Genomic DNA, 6,085 nt, shown 5'->3' with positions numbered 1-6,085 from the left:
AGCTTTTTTTTCGTATGCAAACCATGTCCCTTCCCCATTGTACACTAAACATATTACCTATATCTGAGAGGTCTGAACTGAGCATAACTAATAATTCTAACCCTTTATCCCTTTATTATAGTACCTAATATAGTAGTCCAAATTATAATATATAAGTGGTCCTACCAGTCATTTATAGAGGAGTAGTTCAACACTGCCATCTTTCTTATGCATTCCTAGACTTTGTTTGCTTTTCAAACTGCCTGTTGACATGGAGGTTTGTTTCTAAGCCAGTATTTTAACCAGTATTCCATTTTTTCTCCAGCTTTGTTTTGCCTTTGTGAATTATAGTACACAGGTCAACATGTCATTTTCATCAGATATAATTTCATGTGGACTTTGTAGAATTTGTGATGCGGATTTCAAATCTGTGTTCAGTTTTTCTCTAGCACGTCCAGTTTTTGCAGCTAATTATATATTGTGTGAAAATCGTTATAAATAGCCTTAACATATTAAAACATTCTTTTTTTAAGGTTAGACACTGCACTCGCTGGGATTGATTTCATTTGTCATCATGCCTAGAAATTGCCTTAATGATCCAGAAAGTTTCTGTTACATGTGTGGTTCATTCACGACGAAAGCACAACGTCACCCAATTACCACAGAACTTAAAAAGATATACAAATAATATTTCGGCTGTCCACTGCAGGATAAATCTTGGGCTCCACATGTCATCTGTACCAGTTGTTCCAACAGACTGCGTGACTGGCTAAATCAGTGTAAAGCAGCAATGACATCTGCAATCCCGATGGTGTGGAGAGAACCGCGAGACCATCTAATCGACTGCTATTTTTTCTGCATCAACAAAAGTGGATTCTCAGGTAAAACTAAGCACTATTCTCAGGTAAACTAAAGTAAAGTCAATTGTATATCCCAGCCAATTCTGCAATTAGGGCTGTTCCCCATGATGCTTCATTGCCAGTTCCGGTACCACCACATGATGGACTTGCTTCTGTAGAAGGTGATGAGGAATGCGCTGGAGTTGCAGCCAGTTACAACCTTGAATCATCTGACCCTGACTACTTGGCCGATGAAGATTCAGAACCAGAGACATTTACACAAGCAGAGCTGAATGATCTCGTTCGTGACCTAAATCTCTCCAAAGACAAAGCAGAACTTTTTGCTTCAAGGCTTAAACAGAAGCACTTGCTTGCAATGGGTGTAACTGTAACTCACTATAGAAAACAAAATCATACCTTGACAACGTTCTTCACTTGAGATGGCTCACTGTGCTACTGTCATGATATAAATGCACTCTTTAACAGTTTGTCACAGGAGCATGTTTCATCTGAATGGCGTATCTTCATTGATTCCTCTAAAAGAAGCTTGAAAGCAGTCTTACTGCATAATTGTAATTCCAAACCAAGTTTACAGATTGCCCATTCCGTTAACCTAAATGAGTCCTATGACAACATGAAGTTACTACTTGAAGCAATCCAGTAAAAAAAAACACACCAGTGGAACATCTAAAGGGATCTAAAGGTCATTGGCTTGCTGATGGGAATGCAAGGAGGATTCACAAAGTATTGCTGTTTCCCATGCCTGTGGGAAAGCCGATCTACGGGAGACCATTATGTCAAGCGTGATTGGCTACCAAGAGATACCTATAAGCCCAGAACAAGCAGTGTCACATTTCTGCCTCTGATTGATCCGCATAAAATATTTCGGCCACCTCTCCATATCAAGTTAGGCTTGATGAAGAACCTTGTAAAGGCCATGGGTAAATCAAACGCCATTGGTTTTCAGTACCTTGTTGAGAAGTTTCCAGGCATAGGCACTGCAAACATGAAGGAAAGGATATTTATAGGGCCCCAGATCAAGTCTGTTTTGCAGGATGATGTTTTCCAACAATCTCTCTCAGCAGCTGAGCTAGAAGCTTGAGATGCATTCAAGTGGCTGTGTGAAAATTTCCTGAGCAACCATAGGTCTCCTGCATACAAGGAAGGAGTTCAGAATCTGCTTGATTTATACCACAAACTGGGTTGTCGAAAGTCAATAAAAATACATTTCTTGTACTCACATCTAGAATTCTTCCCGGAAAATCTTGGTATAGTGAGTGACGAACAAGGAGAAAGTTTTCACCAGGACATTCAGTTAATGGAGCACTGCTACCAAGGTTCCTGGAATGATAGTATGATGGCTGACTACTAAGAGTACACAAGAAATTCATACTCTAAGCATTTCTGAAGAAACAATGGTACCTGACTGACACTGTTCAGTAGATCTATACCGCCGTGTGCCTTATTTTACTTCACACTGAAGAAGTATTAACATGCACTTCAATGGTGCTTACGTTTTACTATTAAATACATGCATGTACAATGTTAACTATAATATTACTCATAACAAGGGAACTGTACATCTAAGGGGAAAACTGAAAACAAATCTAAAATCTGTTTGAAAAACTGATTTAGAAAAGTTTTCTGTGGTTTCCAAAGCCTCCTAGGATACATATTGCTCCTTCTGCGCATGCCCAATCTCTGCGCAGTGTGAGATCACGTGACGTTACAAAACCCCGAAAAAGAAAGATGGTGGTGGCTGCTGGTTCCTCTGCACCAGTAAAAAGAAGAAATCCACAGGACCAACTGAAATTGAAATGCAGATGGATCGACGATTCTGTGAAAGTAAAGGTTGTTCTTATTTTTTTTTCTAATGGGAGTTGTCAAACAAACAGAGCCATGGTGGAAACATAACAATTTCCCTGATTCATAAGGTGTATACTAAAGTGAAAGATAAACTAAAGGCATCAGGGAGCAAGTGCTTTAAAATGAACTTGAAAACAGAATATTTAGTATATAAGAAGGTGCACCAAAGAGTTTATTCGTAACAGATTTTGTCTGTTCTAAAAGAGAGTAAGCTAGCATCTTGCTGCATCGGTGATGATAAGCACCATAGAGTTTTTTTTTACAGCTTTCCTTCTGAACAGGATGTGAACAAACCTTGCAAAATGGCTGCTATCAACCCTACTGTGGAATAGGGAGGAATTGTGTTTTTTACATGGATGCCATTACTGTGGGACAAATGATGTATGTTGGACTGTAATACTGCTTTAATAAAAAAAGTTTAATGATAAGCTATCACTGAATATTATTACAGAGTTTAAAATAGACACCCTTTATGGCTGTAACATGTCATTTCTTCACTTCTATTTTAAAAGGTGCTAAACAAGGTGACATTTTAATGAAGAAATGAATAAGATTAAAGGAATCATGCAACACTGCCACAGGGAGCTTACTAAAGACTTCTTTTTATTACTTATAACTAAAGATGTGTGTTTGGGTCAAATAGGAAATTATGTTCAGGTTCTTTACTAATTACAGAACTAAATACAAAAACTGCTTTAGTAATTTATTTCCATAACAAATTGATCCCTCCTAAATGTATGTATTTTTCTAATTCTTCTGTAAATAAAAATATAGCCAATTTACAACCCAGACACCCCAGGCATCTCTGGAAATTATAGAGGAGGTGTTGTAATGAGAAGGTTCTTCTTACAGCCAACTTTACACAAAGTGCACATAGAAAATCTATATAACAACTATTTCTAGTTCCTATTCTAGAAAAAAGAGATATAAAACAAGATATTATTCAGCCCATGCAGTGGATGAATAGATCCAGAACCAACAGGAATAAGACAACATAGTAAGTTAATGGACTATGTAGACTATAGTAACTAGTAATAGGTATGTTGAATATATTTTGTACACATTCAGATCATTTTGGATTTTCATTCACATTAGGCCATATTTCTGGGAAGTAGTTATTTCTGCCAGTGGTTTCCTGGCACTGCTTACTTCTGGTACAGAGTCTAGATGATTTTGGCACCATATATTATAACTAGACATTTAGAGGAGTAACACATTATAAAGAACTATGGGGTTAGGCTGATGGTAGCATCTAGGGCATCATGACCTGAATAGGCAGGATTGGAGTTAAGGTCAAGGTTTTATTTTAAGAGGGTTTTTTTTCAATTCCAGTGTTAAGGTTAGGAGTTAAGCAATAAAGCCTAACTGAACCCTTCAGCTTAAATGTACTAAATACATTCCAGGGACATTAAAACAAAAGGCTCAATGTCTTAAAGTTCACTTTTTTTCTATAGCAGCTATAGACTTAGTAGATAAGCTAGTCATCTGAAATCACCTGCAGTGATCAGATTATATCAGACCCATAGCTACAAAATCAGCCAAGCTCATGATGATGATGATTAAAGGCAAGTTCACTTAAATATTGGATTTTGTGTGGCTCCCTGTGGCTGGCACCTTGTGAGCTGACTGAAGACTTACATGGTAGCACTGGTTCTAATAGAACAAGCATCTGCACAGAGTGAGACCCATACAGCAAGACTCCCATTAAGCAGAATGTGGACAAGAAACTGGCTTTTCTACTGTTTTAGAAAGAAAACAAAAAAAAAATAAACATTTTTGTTCTGATAAACTTGGAATGTTATTTAGCAAGTTAAAACTGAAGGTTTGGTTGGGATTCAAGCTTTAGGATGGTAGTTGAAGTTGGGGATAGGCTTAGTGTTGTGTTAAGAGTTCATTTTGTAGTGTTAGAAATTGAGTGAGGAAAGACTTAAGTGTAAGAAGTGATCTAGAGCTTAGGTTATAGTCAAAGTTCAAGAGGTGTAGGAAGGACAGATTTGTAAACCAGCCTTAGTTAATAACTGGTGCTAGGATGTTGCCACTAAATATGTTGGTATTATAAAAATCCTTTTATTATTATTATTATTATTATTATTATTAATAATAATAATAATAATAATAATAATAATAATAAAAAACAATGTACCAAAAGTTTTGATCTAGTGAAAAGCATTTGCAGGCTATCCTTGGCTGTCAGTTCCTGTTAAAACAGGTTAGTAGTACCGTACTTAATGTAGAAACAACAAGGGGCTTTTGAATGCATTTTAAATGTTCATTATAGATAAAGTTCTGTAAAATGGTGAAAGATAATAATTTACCCAAATAGTATGTGTCCATTGTCCTTTTGGAAAAATGTATTCCTTTAAATAAAAATTATTGAAATATTGAAAAATGTATTCATCACGACTAGATGCTTACACTTATATTCTCAGAAAACCAGACTAGTTACTTAATATTGGGAAACCATATTCTCTATATATTGCATTATCATAATTTGAGTAATGTTTCTGGAACATATTATTTTTAAAAATACAAAAAAAAAGATGAAAGGAGAAGACAAGAAAGAATACATATGTTCAGTCTTGATTTGAGGTGGCCATACACAGGTCGATATTTCTAACAGATTCAAATTTAGATTCAATATAAACATTGCATCCAATATAATGATTTGAGTCTCATTGCATACTGAATTGTATAGTAATTTCCGATTTCATTGTCTGTATAAAATACTTTCCACCACTCATTTCATCTTGAGTAGACTCTCCTATTTGGTTGTAAAAGCTCGGAGAATACAACACATTAAGGAATGTCTTAAAGGTATATGCCTGTGAGAATTGTAGGTTTTGTTTTGAGAAACATACAAGTGGTACAAATATACCTGCTTGTTGCTTCCTTTTATTATCCAACTATTCAGCACCCTGATGAAAATGTTTGATTTAGTCCTAATTTAGTATCCTAAAAACACCATTTCATAGGCCAGTAAAAGGTTCATACTGGACTTTCTCAAATTTGCCTTTAGTATTACTATCATGATTTTATATGGTGCTGACATATTACACAGTCCATAGTCATGTCAATAACTGTCTCTTAGTGGGGCTCACAGTCTGATTTCCCTTCCATAGTCTAGGGACATTTTTTGGAGAAGCCAATAAATCTGCCTGGGTGTATTTAAAATGAAGGAGAAAACCCACATAAATATGGCAAAGATTTACAAACTCCATGAAAATAGTGCCCCAGCCAGGATTCAAAAGTGGAACCCCATTACTGAAAGGTATGAGTGCTAAATACTGAGTCACTTTGCCACTATCCATGTGACTAAGATTACTATAACAATTTTGCTTTGCAAATATTTCGTAATAACAAAGTATATTATTAGCTGTGCTACACTTTGTATCTGGCTGTAC

The sequence above is a fragment of the Pyxicephalus adspersus genome, chromosome 1, assembly GCF_032062135.1.
Source record: "Pyxicephalus adspersus chromosome 1, UCB_Pads_2.0, whole genome shotgun sequence".
In the NCBI taxonomy this organism is placed as follows: Eukaryota; Metazoa; Chordata; class Amphibia; order Anura; family Pyxicephalidae; genus Pyxicephalus; species Pyxicephalus adspersus.
This window is presented reverse-complemented; position numbering follows the sequence as displayed.